At 44.2% G+C, this 22,662-nt stretch overlaps 1 protein-coding gene across 4 annotated transcripts in view; it reads right to left on the reverse strand.

The window, feature by feature from the left end:
- The window catches only part of LPAR4 (lysophosphatidic acid receptor 4), a 50,685-nt gene that overhangs the window by 20,042 nt on the left and 7,981 nt on the right, over positions 1-22,662 (reverse strand). For 2 of the 4 annotated variants that reach the window (XM_040323656.1, XM_040323654.1), the window contains exon 1: positions 18,702-18,964. The exons of the other annotated variants lie outside the window; for them this stretch is intronic. The gene's annotated coding sequence lies outside the window, so the exon portion shown is untranslated. Of the gene's footprint in view, positions 1-18,701; positions 18,965-22,662 lie in introns of those variants that run through there. 4 annotated transcript variants of the gene reach the window in all.

A 22,662-nucleotide genomic window follows, 5' to 3' on the forward strand; every position in this document is an offset into this window, starting at 1 on the left:
GATGTTCGTTTTTCCACGTTCAAGGAGTATTTATATATTTATTTATTCGCCCAAATAGTAAAAAATTTAAAAAGCCTGTAAACGAATGTGGCTAAAAATGCGTTTACAAGCCGTTACAGGAATTTGGCGTTTCAAATGCCTCCCTCCTGAGCGTTTTTTTTTGCGTTCCAAAAAATGCTTTTAAACTCAACTGCCTAGAAACGACTATAAACGACCCCGTGTACAGGGTATTGTGTATTGTTTTGCCTCTTTATATTAAAATGTACAATATAAATATAAAACACACATACAGTATAATGCCTAGTTCACACTGGTACGACATATGCTCCAACTTTGGGGGCACAATGTAGCATGACGTGTATAAATCAATGGTTCCCTATGAGAGCCGTCTCAACTGGTCCGACACAAGTCGGTACAACTTTGAAAAAAGGTTCCTGCACTACTTTGGTCCATTTTCAGCCCATTGACCATCATTGAATTTGGATCCCTGTCCTAACCATACGACTTGCGACACCCGACATGGTGATTACAGCAGCAGAAAAAGACATTTACAGTATGTCACACAGGGATTGTTTTGATTGGTTAAAAGGACAAGTTGGACTATCTCCCAGTTGGAGCAAAATCGTATCCTGTTCATTCAAGTCGGATGGAAGTAGGACCGATGTAGCAGGGTAAAGTCGGATCGACAGTCGTGTCATACCAGTGTGAACCCGACTTAAGACAGGTTAGCAAAGTAGTATTAACACTATACAGTAGTAGTCTGACTACATGGTGCGTTAATGAGTAAATTAACTGATCCCGCCCAAAACTCCCAACAGGACATTCAGTCCACATATCAATTTTTCCAACCAATAGGGAGTTGCAGTAAGGAGTGTGCCAGCCATCCTTGCTTTTTCCAACAAATTTAAGATTTTCATACAGTATATGTGTGCTCTAAGTTTTTTGGGGTCCCAAAGCACTGAAGATGCTGTCTAGACATACAGAAAGTATTTTTTTTCCCTTTGCTCAACATTTTTTTTTTGCATCTACAGAAAATACTGTAAGAAAGAAAATCTAGCTTTTCCACTTCTTTGTAACTTTAGGCTTTATATCTGTATTTTATTATTCAGCGCAATAAATTTATCATTGCAACATTATGGTATTATGAAAGCTAAACAGATTAGAGAGAAACATGAACAAAAGCACCTTGACATTTCTGGCACAAGTCTACATGTCAGCAGAGTGTTAATAGCAGAGAGAATACAGATGCTGAGCAAAGACCTCAGCTCCACAGAGAGTAATTAAACAGCCTGAATAACTAAGAACAATCTGTCCAAAGCTACAGACCCCCATATATCAAGAACATGCTGGAGCTTAGGATTTCCAACAATAGGGCTACAACCGCTATCAGTTTTGATTTGTGAGAGAAAGATTATAGGGAAGAAACAATAAGCAGAGCAATGCTTACATGCCTAAAATAAAGCCGATCATGCATGTTAGCCTGCTGATCAGGAGAGACATCCAAGAGGGACATACAATTAAGAGGGACGGTCACTGCCTAGGAAGTGTCTCGTGCATCCTCAAATGCTTTGCTCTGTTGTAGGAATCCGTTTCAATAAATATCCTATGGTTGTAACCTCAAAAAAAAAAAAAAAAAAAAAGAAGATTTTGGGGATTTTTATTCAAATATATTTTAATAAAATGCTCTTGGAGTAAAAATCGATCTAAAAAGATATAGTTAAGATACATTAATTAGTTTATTCAGCATGAAATAGAGCTTAGTTATGTAGCATGAGGCTGTATATTCTGCAATGAAGTTCAGGAATATTCCTTTATCCCACTTTGCAAGTCACTACACTACAAACTGTATAATTGAATGGGTTCTTATATCGCCGTTTTACTAACCTGACAGCTTATTATGCTAAATAGGAAACCTTTGTTTTGTTTGCAAGTATTAAAGATTCTAACTACCGGTAAGAATGATTTCTTACATTAAAGAGCACCTGTTATTTCAGATTTATCATGGCATCCACTCATCTGCTGCCGCCTCATCCCTCACCTTGTTGTGTCACTGCCGCATCACCAGCCGTCTCATTAAAGTGAATAGGACTGTCGGTGAATCAACAGTGGGTCAGAGGAGGAGCTGCTGCGGGACAGAGATAACAGTTGCTCTTTAAAAATGATTTAAATCGAATTGATTTAAATCAAGCTATAAATCGCTAGTAAAAAGGCTTGATTTAAAACAAATCCACCCTGCTTTAAAGCATGATCATTAGCATAGTGCTGTTGTAGCGTAATTTGTCTCTTTCTTTGATCTAAAATACCTGGTTGATCCTCTGTTCCTGTGTTCCCCTGTGTGTCCTGACAACAGCAATCGTGGCTGCTGATCCATGATACTGTTGTCAGTTTACATGCCTCTGTGATCCCGCTGTGTGTACACAGCCTCTCCTCTCTCCCCCTTCTTTCCTGCCTGTCATTTCCTAGTCTGAGTGTAAGAGACAATCTCCTCCTGCCTCTATCACGATGTAATACATAACAAAATTACTTGTATTGTCTCCGTTTTAGCAAGATATTCGGTAGAGCAGGGCTCAAAATTTCAAGTCCTGAGCTACTAGCCAGGCCTCAAGAGTTACTCGCCACCAGTTGCCCCACCTAATTCATACACTGCCCTGCGCCTAATTGCACCCGTAAACACGCCCTCGTAGATTATCTCATGGAATGACAATGTTTTATGCAGAATCAAGTTACAAAATTAAATATTACCAACAACAAAAACAACTTCAACAAAATGGGACAGGGCACTGGGGGCAGACCAGAGGGACAGGGCACTGGGGGCAGATCAGAGGGACAGGGCACTGGGGGCAGACCAGACCTTTTATTCAGGCTGGCAGAGAGGAGCTGCAGCACAGCGGGAGGGAGTACAATCCAGCGCTGAGATCCACACAACTGCACAGCCATTGACACCATAGCACAGCGCACACTGACAGCGCACAGCACACATTGAGACCAGTCTGTTCACAGTGCTCAGGCTAAACTTACATAGAGCACAAGGAGAAGAAAACTGCACAAACTAGAAGGCTGCGGCTCTCATGTCAGGGCAACTTTCAGTGAGCGCTGCACCGGAGTGGTAATTTTTGCAATCCTCCACCTCACTCATTACTTTCTGCTCTCCAGCTACATTGGTCGGGGCCCGGGGGAGGGGGGCAGGCTCAGAGAGGTCATACTGTTAGGTCCCATGGCTTAATGAAAATTGTAAGGAGAGCACCTGTGTACTGCTCTGCCTGTGCGCGGCTCACCAGACTACTTTTCCCGAGCATGCACGTTTTCTCTTCGGCCGCCAATCTCATCGGGACTCTAAGTGTAGGCACAGATTGGAGGGAGATTGGTCATGCAGCCCTGTCATCACTCGCCCCCAGCTTAAATCCACTCGCCAAATGCTAGTAGGCGAGTGGAAATTTTGAGGGCTGCGGTAGAGTATGTCCGTTTTTTTTTTTTTTTTATTATAATCCTAAACACCTTTTTGCACAGCGCCTCTGTGTGGTCACATGATCTCCCTCTGCTGGTTGACATCACTGGGGAATCTATTCCCCTCCCACTGCTCTTCTTGAGGAAGGAGAGCACAGGGTGATCACGTGACTGCACAGAGGAGCTGTGTAAAAAAGGTATTTAGGATTATAATTGAAAAGAAAACACACACACACACACACACACACACACACACACACTGCACTTTATATCTAGCTAAAAACAAATAAAACACAATTGTGTTATGTGACTTTACAACCTCTAACTGCTAAAGTATATACATTGCATTAAACCTTTCATCGATCGTTCACATTATTGCATTGTTTAGAAGGCCAATATAAAATGGAAAAGTAATGGTAAAAGGCATAAGCCAGGGGTGATTTTTAACAAGTACAGAACAGGTGGATGACCCCAGACTCCAGGAGGGCCCATGGGGTTGCCAAGAAAGTTCTGCTCTACTGTGCCGCCCCAATGGGGCATAGAATATATATATATATATATATGTTTCTCTGAACCATTTTTCTATGGACGTTATGTTTAGTTCACATGCTGCCATCTAGTGACCTTTTGTGGTAATTCACCTATTTATCCCATGTCTTTTCTCTGGTGTATGACACACTTCCTTTGTATGTAATGCTCCACCTCCTCTTCTTGTGTTTGGTACTTCCTGTGTAATGGAGGCAGCTAACAGGCCACATGTAACAGGGCACATGTATTCTTCATAGTAAGCTACAGACAATATCTTTTGACCGCATAAGTACCACATCTGCTGTAACCGATGTTTGGAATAAAAGCACCTCTGCGAACAGAATCGGTATTGGTGAGTTCAAGCTATCTGATGAGGATTGTGCTCAGTGATTATATCTGCTTATACAGGCCAGGCATAGAGGTCTCACAAGGGATATTGCTTCAACAATCGGAGTCAGAATATCTACAGTGTTCTTTAGGCCCAGTTTATACAGGCATATTTAGGCTTACACCTCTGCGAGGGCTGCCTGCGTGTGATGCAAAAACCATGCGTGTTCCATGTCGTGAACCTGCATGGATGTCATCTAGGGTCTGTGCAACTGCTGTATCCCAATAGACATGAATGGGACCGACTGCATGCTGATTAATGGAACGCCTGTGCATCCCGTGTGGGAAAACACAGCTCTCTCACAAGTATACGCTCCTGTTTTTTAGCTTTAAAGTCTTCAGACTTTTTCTTCAGAAGTGATCAGCATTGACATCCTTAATATTCCCTTTAAGATTATCAAATGATCATACACAATATACTATGCATGCTTCTAGTACCTGGAAGGTATCAACCACCATATGAGTAAGGCCGACCATAGATTGAGCAAAATTCTTTACTGCAACCAGAGTTGCAGGAAAGAAATTAGCTTGATTCCTTTATTAACACAGTGTTAAAAGGGGAACCCCCCCCTGTGGAGCCACTAAATACTAGTTAATCGATCAACTTGGGTACATTCAGCCTGCCCATACATGGTTTGAAAATAGACTGGTACCTGCTGATCCAGCCAAGATTAGAATGGTTCAATCCAAAATCCAAACATCACGTGCAAATTCTGCAGACATGTTCTGCAACATATGTCAGCACCAAATCACTGATGTCTGCGGGTTATGAGGGTTATGCATCATCCCTCTAAACTAGAGGGAGGCGGATGACATTAAAAACAGCCTGGGGTTCACGGTACAATTAATCCACCATAGGGCTAAAAGGGAGGTCAGCTTTTTACTATAATTTACCAAGGTAAGTGTTATTGTAGTTGTTCCAGGGGTGGGTCTATTGAATAAATATTCAGATGGCGGGATGTTCTCCAACCATCTCTATGATCCTCAGAGGTCAGAAGCGCTTCATGACGACACTTCCAGCTCTGGCAGATGTAGACACTACTTTTGCTGGAAAGCCTGAGATCGATTTATTTTTTATCTCAGGCTTTCCAGCATAGAGAAGAGATGTGGGGGACTTATAGACTTCAGATCTCTCCATAAAGAGGACCTATGATGCCATATTTCTATTACAAGGGATGTTTACATTGCTTGTGCCCAGCTGTGCCATTCTGCCAACGTATATGTGCAGGAGGCAGTCCTTAAAGTGGTTGTAAACCCCACTTTCTGACTTTTACCTACAGGTAAGCCTATAATAAGGCTTACCTGTAGGTATAAAGAATATCTCCTAAACCTGTACGGTTTAGGAGATATTCCCCCCGCAATGTGACGTGGGGGGGATCCTCAACTAAAGGACCGGCAGCCGCCGGACCTTGTCGAATTGAAGTCTCTCGCCGCTCCAGCCAATCACAGCGCTGGAGCGGCGATACCCGGAAGACACGCCAAAGCAAGATGACATATCGCTCGGCGTGGACCAGGTAATTTCTCTTCACGTGCCTTGTTTTAAGGTAAGTATTTCATAATGAGCTAGTATGCGGTGCATACTAGCTCATTATGGCTTTTCCTTTACAGGTGTAAAAAATAAATAGAAAATTTACAGGGTATACAACCGTTCGCTTTAAGTGGTTAAACGACCCTGTGTACATGTGCACATAAGCCAACATTGGATGAGTTCAGGGGCAGCTGAAAAAAGCATCCAACTGCCTCTGAACGTCCGTTTTCCAGCAGCAGTGTACACGAGGCCTTAGGAGAAGGTTTGCGGTTTTTTTTTCAGCTGCCCCTGAACTCGCCTCTGTTATGTTATCAGTGCATGTACACAGGGTCGTTTATAGGCAGTCGAGTTAGGAAGCATTTTGTGAGAATATTTTTATTATATTTGAATTCGAACGTTCGAGTCCCATAGACGTCAATGGGGTTCTAAATGTTTGCGCGAACGTTTGGTCCGTTCGAAGGTTCTGGTGTGAACCGAACGGGGGGGGGGGGGGGGGTTGGGCTCATCCCTACTGAGGAACAGGAAGTGAGAAATTCAGACAAAAAAAAACATTTAGAATGGAAATCGAAGGAAAGGGTAAGCGAACCAACAATGCACTAGCTTAAAGGAACCTATTTAGAAGAAAAAAAAAAAACCTTTAAAACCCTTTAAATTGCATACACGTGAAGTCTATGGGCATCGACTGAGCAGGGGCACCCAGCCCCTTGGGATAAATGGTAGATATTTTATTAAACAAAAACACAGATTTTTTTTCTCCAACTTTACTTCGCCTTCTGTTCCTGTAGGCAAGCACAAACCTGCTCCATCGATTTGGGCTTTGATGGGATTGCGTGTTAAAAGAAAAAACGTTTGGACCTTCAGATCCTGCGAGTCAGCCATATTTGCATTCATTAACAATGTGTCAACTCCCAGCTTCCTCCCTCTGTGCTCCGTCCCCCTCCCCCAGCATTTCTCCCGATTGAAAGCCCTCCACTCCATCCTCCCAGCATCTGCATCAAAGTTCACAGTTCAGTAAAAGCTCAAGGTCACACCCAGCTCAAACACAGCTACAAATGGAGAGGATGTATGATGGCATCATGTGAAGGACCTGGAGGGTCCCACTGAAATAATACAAAACAGGCCAAAAACAGCACATCAAAGCAAATGTGGCCTTGTGGTGGCCAAATACTCCAAATTTTATTAAATTGATCAATCTGTTATCAGATCAAATCCGCAAACTAAATAGCTATAACTTCCATTTCGATCGACACATACTACAATTCTTTTGGGTTGCACAAGAAAAAAAAAAGAAAAATGTTCGCTGTACCAGTGGCTGCTGGTGCACAATTTTTTTGGGGGGGCGCAAACAAACAAAAAAAAAAACACATCACTTGCAGCCACTGTGCCCAAACACAAGAGTTTGCCCAAACACCACCAGTTTGCTGGAGAGGCATTTACCTTTCTCGGGTCAGTGCCATCCTCCACGTTCCCTCCGAGTCCTCGATGTCTTCTCCCGTCCTCATCTCTGCTATGATTGGACACCTGATAGGTGTCCAATCACAGCGCCTGTCGTTTCAGCCAATCAGGTAACCGGTAGCCAGACCCGGTGCACCCGATTGGCTGAAAGGCGGGTCAGTGTTATGGAAGAGATTCCCTAACACAGCACTACGTAAGCAGCGAACGCACAGCAGTGCTCCTTACCAATTTGGAAGCCTATTAGAGCCCATGGCTCTAATCAGGCACTTCCAAAACCTACTGCTGTCATTTAGATGGCCGGCACTCGACAAGAGGCTGGACACCTGAATAGTGGGCGGCATCGGCGACAATAGATAGATTCATGCATTGCATGAATCTATTGTTGATTGACGGGTGCAGGAGAGAGGGGGCGACGCTCCTGTGCCCACTATGGACGCACCGCCACGGCGCTGTACTAACCATGCAAGGTTAGTCCAATGATCTTCCCTGCTAAGCTGTTGAGTTCTGATGGGGGGGGGGGGGGCGTGCTCCCTTGCCAGAACAAGCTGATCAGCGTTTTCTGCTATTAGCTGAGAGCGCTGATCCGGAGTTGGTCGGCTGCTGGTTTTCCAGCATGCACGAACAGCCGTCTTCTTTTGGACAGACCAACATACATACATACTAGACATGCGCACTGCTGAAAAATTTGTTCATTTTAGTTTTTTGTTTTTTGGGTCATTTGCTATGATCGCAACTCGAAAATTCGAAAGACAATCTGAAAATTCTAAAATGAGAACTAACAACTAGCTATTAAAATTATAGGTATTGGAATTTCCTTTCAAATTTGTTTGTTCGTGAACATAATGAATCCGAAGTTATGAATTATCCAAAATAACAAATGCTAAACAAATGGAACCAAACAAAATTGATAAATAACATTTTGGGATTTTTTTTATATATATCTTTCACTTTCAACGATAGCGAAAAAAGAAAAAAAAAAAAAAAAGGGAGGGGGTGAATCTCCCTCCACTCCATCCAAAACTTAAAAAAAAAGTTTTGCCTTGAGTTATAGTTAAAGCTGCCCATTCATAGACCGAAATTTGGCCAGCTCAGAAGGAACCAGCTGAATTTCAATCCATGTATGGGCACCCTGGCTGTACACAAGTTGGTCCATCAATCGACTTGTATACAACCAGTCTATTGTTTTTTTCCTGAATTAGTGCCACCAGCTATTGCCAGCAACACTAATCGTGTTCTTCTGGCAGGGAAGGCTCCCCACTAATGATGGGCTCAGGCGTGTTCGCAACCGCACGTGTAGAGCCTGCCAGGAATTCGGCACTGCACTAATCACAGGCAGCGAAACATTTCCCAATCTCTGCAGCCACGGATCGGGAAATGTCTCCTTAACCGTGTGGGTTAAAGCGGAGTTCCGGCCACAATTTCACTTTTTAAATATAAATACCCCTGTAATACACAAGCTTAATGTATTCTAGTAAAGTTAGTCTGTAAACTAAGGTCCGTTTAGACACTTTATAAAATAGAAATTGACTGGGGCCATCTTAAGTGTGGGCATCATGAAGCCAGACTGTATGACTTCCTGGATTTCAGCCTTGCATATCTCGCACATGCTCAGTGCTGCACAAGCGGTGTAATAGGTTTCAGATCAGGTTTCAGCACCTGTACTGTCCAAGTCACATGATTCTTCGAGACTGGGGAGTGCACAGACTCCTGGAAAGTTACACCCACTACATTCCCAGGAGTCTGTGCGGTGTGGGTTAGGAAGCTTAAGCACCTAGGTGCAGGAAGAGGGAAGATTAACTATTCTGCCTAGCAACAACACTTTGAAGGCATCTAAAAATAAAAAATTTTCTTAAAGGACTAATGACATTTTTTTAAAACTACTGATGTAATGTTTTATTTATGGGTGGAACTCCACTTTAAGGAGATATTCCTTGCACCTACAGGTAAGCCTTAATCTAGGCTTACCTGTAGGTGCAAGTTGTGTGGTTGGGTTTACAACCACTTTAAAAACCAGCAGTTGCCGGTTGCCCTTGGCCTCAATACATTCAGAGCCTGTGACTCGGAACAAGCTTGCAGATAGCAAACTCAGACTGACGTCAGAACTTCCTGACCTGTATATGGGATTCCGGTCACTAGCACAAGTATTGAAACTTTTGTATTAGCTGTTCTCCCAGGAAACTGGCATTTTCAAAATGGTACTTTTTGCAATGGCAGCATATATAGTTTGTTAGCAGGCACGCCTTTTACGCTGTGATGTAAAGTGATCATAGAGGGGAGGGGGGGGGTCTTATTTTTAATTGCAGAAACATACAGTTTACACTTGCGCTTAAACACAAAAGCATTTGCCATTATCATGCAGATTTGTGCATTTTAAATGTGAATCAATATGTGTTTGGTGTTCATGCTGTATGTAAACAAGACAAGAGATTCCCCAGGGTGCAAATGTAGAATATACTGTATTTGTGTGCCTCCCTCAGGCGCTATCATTAGACATGTGCAATTTGTTTAGTTCCAAATTAGTTTAAATGAATTTCGACAAATTCGGAAATATCCGAATGAAAACCTGATTAACAATTATAAATAAGTATTGGAATTTCCTTTCAAATTTGGCTGTTAGTGAACGTAACGAATGTATCTGAAGTTACGAATTACCTGGAATAACGAATGCTGCATCTAAACAAATAGAAAATAACAAAATAATAAACAACACAACAATAATAAAAACGTATTATTATTTCCATTGGTTCAGATGCAGCATTCGTTATTTCCGATAATTCGTAACCTCGGATAAATTCATATTCATTACGTTCACCAATTCCAATACCTATAATTTAATAGTTAGTAATAGTTAAGTTATTATTAGTTAGTTGTTATAAGTCAGAAAATTTGAAAGAATAAAGATTTGTGGATTTTCTAATTTACGAATTGCGATTATAACGAATAACCCAAAAATAAAATACAGAATGAAATGAAAACAAACACGTTTTCCAGCCATTATGGTACATGGCAGAGGTACCCACAGGCTCTGCCCAGCCTTTAGCCTGGTACACACTAGGCTGGGTTCAACAGGAAAAAAAAAAGCGCTAAGGAGGAGCCACTGTACTAAGTATCCAATATTAATACAGCGATCTCCTCCACTGAGCTATTGTGTTCTGACAGGGGACAACCCCTTTGCCAAAACACATTGGCCAGCGCTCGCAGCCAATGGCGATGGGCAAACCTTTTTTTGGTCATGCCCCTTCGACAGAAGCCAGACATTTGGCTGGTTTCTCTCATACCAGCTGCCATACACGCCAGTTTCTATAGAACCGCCCGATGCTCGGCCCATGTGTACGGGGATTTTGAGTCCTTGCAGCAGATCTGCGTGTGTGAAGTTGATTTGCTATGCATGCACAAAAGACAGGGAAGGCGTCGCTGATGACCGGGAAAACAGAGCATCTGCAGATATGCCGCGGGGCTCTCTCGGGCCCCAATTCCTGCGACACATCTGTGCATACGAATAGGCAGTGGGTAGAAATTTTCAACTAGGCGGGAATTGTGGAAATGCTGCTTTGCTACACAAATAAATTAAATCACAAAAAATAAATAAAAAAACACTTAATCTGCTAGTTTAGGTGGTTGTAAAGCCAACCACACAACTTGCACCTACAGGTAAGCCTAGATTAAAGCGGAGGTACAACCACAATTAGCATTTTTTAAATGTATGTCCTTTCATCCTGCGTTTTTATAATATAAATCTGGTCACTTACTATTTTACAATCCGCCGCCGATCCGCATAGATAGTTTATAAAACTATATCTACACCATTGTCATTTTGCTTGTGGGCATTGTGAAGCCTACAGGCACTTACTTCCTGGAAGTCTTGGATGGGGAGTGATAATTGGACAGCGCACTGCATCCTGGGAAATGATGACACATTTCCCAGGAGCATTAGAGGGAGATGATGTCAGAATCCTAGGTGGTTTCAAAGACAAATTTCGTGGGACCGCATAGCAACAGGCATTTCCAGATGAGTAAAAAAAACATTTTTCTTTTTTCTTTTTCTTTTTTAGTCGTAAGCTACAGTTTAAAGCAAAATTGTTTTTTTGATGGAACCTCCACTTTAAGGCCCCTTTCAGACTGGGGCGGGAGCTGCGGTGGCGGTATAACGCCGCTAAAAATAGCGGCGCTATACCGCCGGAATTGCCGCGGGTATCAGCCGCTAGCGGTGCAGTATTAACCCCCGCTAGCGGCCGATAAATACCGCCCGCAATGCGCCTCTATAGGCGCATTGCGGGCGGTATTGCCGCGGTTCCCATTGTTTTCAATGGGAAGGAGCGGTGAAGGAGCGGTATACATGCCGCTCCTCTCACCGCTCCAAAGATGCTGCTGACAGGAGATTTTTTTTGTCTCCCGCCAGCGCATCGCCTCAGTGTGAAAGCCCTCGGGCTTTCACATTGAGTCTGCAGTGCAGGAGTTTTTCAGGCGGGATAGCAGCGCTATTTTTAGCGCTTTACCGCCTGAAAAACTCCTCAATGTGAAAGGGGCCTTAGGCTTACCTGTAGAGGTGCAAGTAATATCTCCTTAACCTACGTGGTTTAGAAAATGTTTACAACGGCGCAGGCGCACTGAGAGTGCCGTGTTTGTGAATGGAAAATTCGGGGTTAATGCCAAATTTTCGCGCATGCGCGGGGATCGGCCAGTCCAGCTCGCATGCGCGGGAGTGATTTAATCGCCGCTCTGGCCAATCACAGCGCCAGAGCAGCGATAACAGAAAGAAGATCGTCGGAGACATGGCGGAGGGCACGCAGGAGAACTTCAGGGGCTTCGATCTCAGGTAAGTCGATCATAATGAGCTAGTATGCTATGCATACTAGCTCATTATGACCTTCTCTTGCAAGGTTTTTTTTTTTTAAACTTAATGATGGCTTTACTTCCGCTCTAATCTAACTCTCTCATCCCCCTGGATTGACAATGCTGCTGTCCAAAATGTTTGGTTTGGGGCTTAATACCGCTTTAACGCCTAAAAATGGTTGGTCAAACCCATAAGCACTTTTTCAACACTACACTAACTTACCTTTACACTGGCTTTTTAAAGAGGAAATAAACCCAAACACAAAAATGTATTATATTGCAGCTTACCAATTTTTGACAAGTGTGCATTAGTTTTATTTTTCAACACACTTTAAAGCGGGGGTTCACCCTATCGACAGGAAAAAAAAATTTTTTTTTTCTTTTACCTTTAAATCAGGCACTGTAGCGCGAGCTACAGTATGCCTGTCCCGAATTTTTTCCCCCCATACTCACCTTGTAGTCGTCCATCGAAGATACCGGGGAATGGGCGTGCCTCTGGAGACGGAGGATGATTGACGGCCGGCTCTGGCGCGTCACGCTTCTCCGGAAATAGCCGAAATAGGCTTGGTCTTCACGACGCGTGCGCATAGCCTGTGCGCACGCGCCGTGAAGAGCCGAGACCTACTCCGGCTGTCTTCGGGGAGAGTGACGTGCCAGGGCCGGCCGTCAATCATCCTCCCTCTCCATAGGCACGCCCATTCCCCGCGGGAGCCGAAATCTACGATGGACGACTACGAGGTGAGTACGGGGTTAAAAAAATCGGGACAGGCATACTGTAGCTCGCGCTACAATGCCTGTCTCGATGGTAACATCATGTGGGTCAGGGTGAACTACCGCTTTAACAGACCAAGCTGTTCAGCAAAGGCATCTTTTAGAGGTTTTAGACAAACCATTTATTCATTTATGCTGCAACTGCTTAAAATGTGTTCAGCTTCATCTTGTTAGTCATCCATCTAAATTTGCTAGCGTATCTAAACACTACCCTCTCCCCAAATGGACAATGCTGCTGTCCAAAGGGTGACTCCAATGCTCCTCCATCCAGAGTGGAGACACCCTAGACAGGATGTGTGACAAGGACATTCAGCCACTCAAGGCTGTACAGATGCTGTGGCCAAGATGCTTTGCTTCATGTCCATGGCAAAATTCCACACCTCTGTCGCATTTGGCAAGCAGTACCCCTGCAAAACATGACCCATTCAAGTAAATAGGGCCGCATTTCACAAGGTTTCAGCTTTTTAAAACAGAAAATGAGGAGGCCTTTTCCTTCACAGCTGCCTGTTAACTGCCTCTTGTGGGCTCGTTCACATGAATGGTACTCCCTGAAGAGCAAACCACATTCAGATCGCTCTTTAGAGAGCATTTGACAGGTGGTGTTGAGGCCTCCTCACCACCTGCTTTAACCACTAGATCCCCACACTAGCGTGCTTCAATTGCATGCGGTTCTATGGCACTTCCGGTGCAGCCCCATTCACTTGAATGGATCGCATTCACCAAAAGCGTCATTTTCGTTGCCGCAGCCATGAAGTAAAGCATCGCGGACGCAGCATGTGTACACCCCTGGCCACTACCTCTGCAGCTAAAGGGGTATCAATTGAGGGGAGTGATAAAACCATGGAGTTTCACTGCTTCCGACTTCACATTTGAGCGAGTCATGAAATGCAATTTACCACCTGAATGACCTTAAAGTAGAGTTCCACCCAAAAGTGGAACTTCCGCTTCTCCGTCTCCTCCCCCCTCCAGTGCCACAGTGAAGAAATGATACCGCTCTGAAAGCTGCCGATCCCTCGGATTGCTCCTGCCCTACTGAAACCGACAGATGCTGGCTCTGCACAGGTGCATAAGATAAGAAAATATCCTGGACTGCCGCATTCCGTTGAATGACGTCTATTGAATAAAATAAAAACAATCCAAACTGTACAGTCAAGAATAAAAAGTGAACAACAGGAAAAAAGGGTGGCCAGCGCATTTCACATCGTGAGATGCTTACTCATAGCTAAGTGAACAATGACAAAAAAAGTGGAACTTCCGCTTCTCCGTCTCTCTCCTCCCCCCTCCAGTGCCACAGTGGGACCTGTTTGACAGGTATTGTTCCCCCACTTCCAGGAGACAGGGACGCGGCGCGATCTTCCAGAAGTTCAACCCCCCTCCCCTCCTTCCTCAGCCGCCGGACCAATTAGAAAGTGCAGCGCGCTTCGTGCATGCACAGTAGGGAACCGGCTGTGAAGCCAAAAGGCTTCACTGCTGGGGTCCCTTACCAGGAATGGTGTCGGCTGCACCCGACAGCCGATCCAAAGATCGGCTGGGGTGCCGACATTGCGGGCTCACTGGACAGGCAAGTGTCCATATATTAAAAAAGTCAGCAGCTACAGTATTTGTAGATTCTGACTTTACATTTTTAGTTGGGGGGAGTTTGGGCCTCCTCTTTAAAGTGGTTTTAAAACCTAAAACATTTTTTACCTTAATCCATTGCTTGCATTTGGATGAAAAACATTTAGGCATAGATTCCGATTCCTCAACCCCCTTTATACGATCCAGCGCTGTGCACTCTTCTCCCCCCTCATTTTGGCGTCTCCCCGACTGTGCTAGGGCATCGGGAGCCATTGGCTCCCAGTACTGTCAATTAAAGCCATGATGAGGGAGTGGTGGGGGGCAAAGCACAGTCCCGCTGTCAACATCAATAGTCACAGCAGCGGGGCTCTGAAGTGAGCACAAAAGAGTGCCCCCCATGGGGGCACTGGACAGAGAAGTGGAGCCAGAAGCGCCCAAGAGAGGGGCCCTGAGAAGAGGAGGTTGCACAGAGCAGGCAAGTATAGAGAGGTTTGTTAAAAATAAAAAAATAATAATCCTTTGCAATCACACAGATTGGTAAGCTACAATATAAAAATGTTGGGGTTTTTGGTTCAACTCTGCTTTAAAATAAAAACAAAATCATTTTGGTAATTTTTTTTTACAGAAGAGGGACACTGCAGAGAAAAGTAGGGCAGAGGGATTTGGTTCCAAAAGAGGGACTATTGGGAGCAGGGCTGAAACTAAGGAGGGGGGGGGGGGCACATGCCCCAGGCACCATGCATGTCTCATACATGGTTTATTGCATGGACACATGTTGTGGCTCATTAGCAATGACCATCCACAAGACACGTGAGCAACGCATGCCTTCAATGCACGTCAACGTGGGCACTTAGGCATAAATCCAGCACTAAAAAGCACTGCGCCAATGTAAAAGGTAGTTGCATTTTCCTGCAAAAAGATTCAGCGTTAGCACCCCTCAGAGAAGGCCCACCACAATAAATAAGCGTGAATTTCTACTTCTATTAGCATTGTTGCTGAGGCTTATTGTTCTCTTGCTGGTCTTCCTTATCGGCACCACCGGTGAGCTCAGACCTCCAGTCCAGAGTACCAATTTGAAGAACAAGTGTTTTTTTTTTATATATTGAAAAGCCTGTGGTGTGCATAACACAACCCAAAAACTCCACCCAGGGCAAGAAAAATGTGCACACACATAAAGAGGTGCAACAAAAAACTGACGGGTGCTGCGTCAATTGGTCCTTCGAAAAGGACCCAGCTCTGATGCCCCGGGGCGTTAGGCTCCTGGCAGGGAAAAGAGTAAACAGTGGTCCATGCAGCCAAAGCCACATGGACCCAACATCCTTGGAGGGACTGCCGAAACAGAACCCTCCTCGGTGGGGCTCCCCCTGAATGGAGACCCCATGAGAGCAGGCAAACTAAACCAGAAGGCCATGTCCACCCACTCCCAAGACTTTCAGAGCCAGCCCGAGGACCTGCACCCTACTCATCACACTAAAAGTGCTGTGCACCAACAAAAAAAGACAAAAACGTGACAAACAAAAGGGGTAAAATAATAAAAGAAAGTGGGGGAGAAGGAAGGTGGGAGAGGTGAGTGGAAAGTGACCAACGTGCAATACGTTGGCCGGCCCTCCGGCCAGGAAACAAAAATTTCCCTGGTCCTAGCCAAAAGGCTCGGCCCTAGAGGCAGGTGTCAAAAAGGTGTATGTGGAGATCAGTGACCCAAGATGCCACACGATGAGTTCCTCTTTCAAACACTCGTGCAATGTATGGCACCCCTGGACTGCCACTCCAGGGGCACCATCTCCACAGGCTTTTCAACGGTCCCTGACCCCCGGTCTGGACAAACAGCACCCTTCCCAGCCAGGAACGTAGGAGAAGAGGTCAGGGAGAGCCCACCTAAGCAGGCTACTGCCCACAACCCCCATCCCTCCCACCTAAATCACATTCGGGAAATACTACCCGCTCCTCCCTACGAAAGGAGGAGCAAGGGTTCTCTCCCGAACAACTGACTGGGGCAGGTGTAGTGTCACAGTTTGCTGCCTATCCTAGAATGCTGCGGAAGTCACGTGGCGGCCAACTGCGCATGCGCGATGCGTTCCAAACGCAAGTGCGATGCGTTCCAATGGATTTTCGACAGTACACACCAGCGAACCCGGCATTCAGGGCGACGTGAATTTAGAGGAAAGTGGCCAGTCGGCCTCACGTCTTCGCTCGGACGGCTCGCTCCGCTCGCTCGGCCTCCTGGCTCTTTTTTTAACATCCTCCAATCCACGGGGATGTGAAGGAAAGAGCCTGGATGCCGACCGAGGTTTCACTGGTGTGCACTGTCGTGAATGCATTGGAACGCATCGCATTTGCGCTTGGAACGCATTGCGCATGTGCAGTTGGCCGCCACGTGACTTCCGGAGCATTCTAGGATAGGCAGCAAACTGTGACAATACACCGGCACCACCAAATCCAGGCCAAAGGCCAGGGGCCCAGCCCTCCAGCTTCAACCTCATGCCTCTCTGTCCAAATCAGAAGGCTTGGGTTTGTCGTATAATACATTGCATCTCTGACAGAATAGGGTTAGAGATTCTGGTTCTCTCCCTACTCATCCTTCTGTACCCAATGCATTGACATCTACTTTACACCTCCCCATTGTAACCTGAACCCTCAGTAAACATTGCTCCAGACGCAGCACTGGGGGAGCGCATTTAAATGAAACACATACAGCACATCCAGACTAAGATAATCAGGTTTGCAGCCTTCTAGAAACATATGCAGCATGGCTTGTGCGAACCTTTGTCTGGATCCCAAGGGAACTGGCAGCTTATCAACACACTATCAATCTTGATAGGCTTATAACTAGAAGGCTATTTATCTACAAACTGCAACAAACACAGGATGTAATCCAAATATGCATAACAAAAAGTAAGCAGGAGAGGCAAACAGCTACAATGCAAAATAAATAAATGTATACAAACTGCAAATTAACTCCTTACTGCCTTAACTAGTACTAGCAAGCCAATGCCAATGAAAAATACATTGTGCCTAGTCACCGTACACAATGGCATGAACTAAAGCGGACCATACATGGTTAGGTTTTTCATTCGAATGTTAGTAGAAAAATCACTCTTTTGTCATGGAGTCAACTCATTTCATTCAAAAGCAAAAACAAAACAAAAAAACAAACAAAAAAAAGTGCAGATTCTGCTTTTTCAATTGAATCACTGATGCCATAAACTGGTTTCATTACAATTTCTTCCCAACGAAAGCTACATTAAAATTTTCCATCCTGTCCCTTTTGAATTTTCTCATCACTATGGTCAAAAACGCATCATCAATTTTATCCCACTAACCATTAGAAAAATCAAACAAGCATTACAACAGACATGGAAAGTCATTACAACAGACATGCCTATCATTTGTATCTAGCCGAGTACTGTCCGTTATACTTTTTTATTTTATTTGCACCAACATACAATTTTTCAGGACAAGCTTTGAGGTACGTCCCCTTCCTCAAGGTCCAAGCAGTACCGATTCACAATTTTTTATTTTTTTTATATTTTTATTTACGGCTACAATCACGTCAAGTATTAGCTATAATTCAGTGTCTTAAACTGGATACACACTATACCACTTTCTTAAGATTTTTTTTTACCAAAACCATATAATATGGAGGTCAAACCTAAAAACACGTTCAATTTGTATGCAATCAGGCAGGCCCTTGCACTATATGGCTGAAGGTAAATCTAAAAGGAAATCTAAACAACAATAGTCATATAGCGTATCCAGCTTTATGTCCCTGGAAATGTTTAAATTAACATTGAAGGAGACACAAGATCACTTGCAATTAGCTAAAAAATCAATGGCTCAATACCAAAGTTTAAATTTTAAAATTGTTAACGAAGCATGCAATCACTTGTACTTAAAACACGCTTAAATGATTTTAAAATAACTTTGCACAAAACAGTATCACTTACGATTATCTGAAATGTAGTGGCTCAGCAGTAAAGTCTCCATGGAAATGATTTTAAATAATTAACATTGCATAAAACAGAAATCGCTTGCGATTCTGAGATTTGATTGGCTCAGCGGCCCCTGGAAATTATTTTAAAATTGTTGCATAAGAAAGCCATGCAACATAAAATGCTGTGAGCAATGTATTATTCACATTTAGGGTCTTTACAATGAATGCAGTTGCAAAACTTGAGTAGTAACTGTAATGCTTACTCACCCCGGTACGAAACCAGATCCAGTGTTTCCTGTAGCTGAGTCACATATGACAATGATTAAACCCCCATATGCATATCCATCCTTGCAGGGAATAATATTTAGGGCCCATAGAGGACAGTTGTCCACTTTCTTATAGTCCACAATTCAGCTAATCCTCCCAATCTGAACGTAGCAGCTGTTATCCCCACTCTTTTGTTAGGCAAAACCCAAGCTGAGCATTACATGCCTTGCAGAGAGGGAGGAAAAAAAAAAAAAAGCTAGGAGAGAAGAATAGGCCTTATGTCTGGGTTGGACATGAGAGCAAGGGGACCCTTGGGGGTCTCAATAGGAAATGCATTTCATTGGATGAGGGTATTCTTAGACTGTGAAATCCCTCCCAGTCCCCTGTGTTTTCCCATTCTTTGAAAACCAATCACAAGCTTTCTAGAGTTTATAAAGAGAACTGCCAGAGAACACAGCTCCCCCACAAAAGAATTAACATTTTAAGCTCTGCTTTTAATGAAGAATACCCATTTCCTGCTCAATTAGTTTGCAGGAGGGGTGCGAAGGCTAAAAAGGGTCTCAGCCCAAATATAATGGTGTGGTTTCATAGCATACACATGAGCTATTTTTGTATAGCTCCTGAATTAAAAAATAAATAAAATCAAAACAAGGGGAAAACATTGGTGGCTAAAAAGTGTTCCCCCCCGATTACCCAATGAAGAAATACGGCAAAGGCTTAACCCTTTCATGCCTAATGCCGCGTACACACGGTCGTTTTTTGTGATGAAAAAAAAAAACTTCATTTTTTCTCATGAAAAAAAACAAAGTTTTTCAAACTTCATTTTAAAAAACGACGCTGCCTACCCACCATCATTTTTTCAAAATGCTCTAGCAAAGCGCGGTTACGTTCAGCACGTACGGCGGCACTCTGTTCCATTCAAGCTCGCGTCATAACTTGCTTCTGAGCATGCGCAGGTTTAAAAATGTTGGGGTAGATTCAGGTACCTTTGCGCATTTTTTACAGAGGCGCAGGGCAACGTTTTTGCAGTAGCTCCGTAAATTGCGTGGGCGCTCCGGCAAAATGCCCGGCGTAAGCGCGCGCAATTTAAATGATCCCGTAGGGGGCGGGAATCATTTAAATTAGGCGCGTTCCCGCGCCGATCGTAGAGCGCATGCTCCGTTGGGAAACTTTCCCGACGTGCATTGCGGCAAATGACGTCGCAAGGACGTCATTTGTTTTAAAGTGAACGTAAATGGCGTCCAGCGCCATTTACGATTCACTTACGCAAACTACGTAAAGTTCAAATTTCGCGACGCGGGAACGACGGGTATACGTAACATTGGCTGCCCCTGCTAATAGCAGGGGCAGCCTTACGCGAAAACCGTCGTACGCAAACGACGTAAACTGCGTACGCAGGGCTCGCATTACGTTGTGAATCGGCGTTAGTATGCAATTTGCATACTATACGCTGAGCACAACGGGAACACCACCTAGCGGCCATCGCAAGAATGCAGCCTAAGATATGCGGGCATAAGAGCCTTATGCCACGCATATCTTAGGCTGCAGTCGGCGTAACGAGGTTCCTGAATCAGGAGCATTCGTTACACCGGCGCAACTATGGTTACGCAGGCGCAATTGCTTTCTGAATCCGGGCCGTTGTTTTAAACGTCGCTTTAGCCCACACACTGTCATTTTTTGAGACACAAAAAACAACGTTTTGAAAAACGACATAAAAAAATTGAAGCATGTTCGAGTTTTTTTTTTCCGTTTTTCAGAAAACATAAAACGTTTTCCCCACACATGGTCATTTTAAATGACGTTTTTAAAAATGTTTTTTTCATCACAAAAAACGTCCGTGTGTACGCGGCATAAGCCTTTTTCTGACATGTGTTGTTTAAAAGGTAAAATCTGTATTTTTTGCTAGAAAAATGGTGATCGTTGTAATATTTTATGTCACACGGTATTTGTGCAGCAGTCTTTTAAACGCACTTTTTTTGGGAAAAAAGTCACTTTTATGAATATATAAAAATAAAAAAAAAACAATAAAGTTAGCCCATTTTTTTTGTGTAATGTGAAAGATGATGTTACACCGAGTAAATACATACCCAACATGTCATACTTTGAAATTATGCATACTCGTGGAATGGCGACAAACTACGTTACCTACAAATCTCCATAGGCGATGGTTTAAAAAAAAAAAAATAATGGTTACCAGGTTAGCGTCACAGAGGAGGTCTTTTGCCAAAATTACCGTATTTATCGGCGTATACCGCGCACTTTTTTGCCCTTAAAATCAGGACAAAATCGTGGGTGCGCAATATACGCCGATACCCGCACCGTGTTTGAACCACTGCGCCGACATATACCGAGCGCAGTACACTCGGGTATACTCGGGCAGGCTCGGCTCCTCTCGCGGTCACGTCCTGTGCGTCCTTTACGCGAGAGGAGGTGAGCCTGCCCGAGTATACCCGAGTGTACTGCGCTCGGTATATGTCGGCGGAGTGCTTCAAACACAGCACGGGAAGCGGCTGAAGAACACAGCGGGGAGGACACCACGATGGCCGCAGAAGAACGCCGGACCGGACAAGGCCGCCGATGGACGCCGGGCAAGGCACCGACGAGGGGCATCCAAACTAAGTATTTCTTTTTTTTCCAGGAATTTTTCTTCTAGGTTGGCGGTGCGTGCTATACGCCGGGGCGCGTTATAGGAAGATAAATACGGTATTGCTCTCGCTCTAATGATTGTGGCGATACCTCACGTGTGATTTAAACAGTTTACACATGAGGGTACGACTAACGTATGCGGTTTCTTTGCAGCGCAAGCTCGCAGAAATGGGGTGCTTTAAATTTTATTAAAATGTTTTACATTATTACTTTAAAATTAAAAAATTCTGATCACTTTTATTGCCTTCACAAGGAATGTAAACATCCCTTGTGACAGTAATAGGTGGTGACAGGTACTCTTTATGGAGGGATCGGGGAGTCTAAAAGACCCCAAATTGGAACAAAGGCGTTTCCGGCTTTGCTTCAATCTCACTCTAGCCGGCGGAAGTGCCGGATCGTGGATCGGGTCTCCAGGACAAGAGGTCCGGGAAGAGCGGCGGAAGGCGTGGGGGGGGGGGGGGGATGTCCTCTCCCGCCTCTTTCAGGATAACAACCAAGCGACTTTTAGCCGCATCGGTTGTTATCCCTAAAGAGCCGACGGCCCGCTCAAAAAAACGGTACTGGTGTGATGCCTTAACGCCAAGGCTGCATTTCTGTAATCTGCGAATGCTTCTGCTAATTTTATAATACAATTAATCTTATTATTTTTAAAGAAAATAACAGATTGTTGATTGCAAATTTCTCAAATTGGCAATGTATGATTTGCAGTTAGGACTTTTAAAGAACTTCTTAGTTTTACAAGTAATCAGTTGCGTCGAAATTGACTTTTTCTGTAATGTTTCAACACAGGAGTTCCATCAGTTCGTTTTAGGACTCCTGGTCGCATGGATCAAAGACAGACTGTAATCTCTCCCTATGCGTAACCAAATGTAATCTTATGTGTGTCTGCCTGTATGTGCCCACATCCAAGTCTGTTCAGGTTCATCGGAAAGCACTTATAACGTTTGCGTCCCGTTTCACACTGAAATCAGACTTTGAAATCGTGCGACTTCACTTGAAGTCGCACCATTTTAAAGCTGCATGTTAGAGCGACTTCAGGTGCAACTTGGCTGACATCTGGGAGACTTCATGCACAGATGTCTATGCAAGTTGCACCTGAATTTGCCAAAAATAGTGCAGGAACGTCTTTTTCCAATAGGTGCGACAATGCACCGATTTGAACAGTTTCATTGCCGACAATAGGGTGCGACTAGTAATGAAATTGTCGCATGACATGACAAGTCGCACCGGTGTGAACGGGGGCTTAATGAGTTGGGCGGATATAGGCAAACGCATGTCTGCTTCCATCCAGCCACCTATAGAGATAGCATGAGTG

The sequence above is a fragment of the Rana temporaria genome, chromosome 9 (genome assembly GCF_905171775.1).
Source record: "Rana temporaria chromosome 9, aRanTem1.1, whole genome shotgun sequence".
Lineage (NCBI taxonomy): Eukaryota > Metazoa > Chordata > Amphibia > Anura > Ranidae > Rana > Rana temporaria.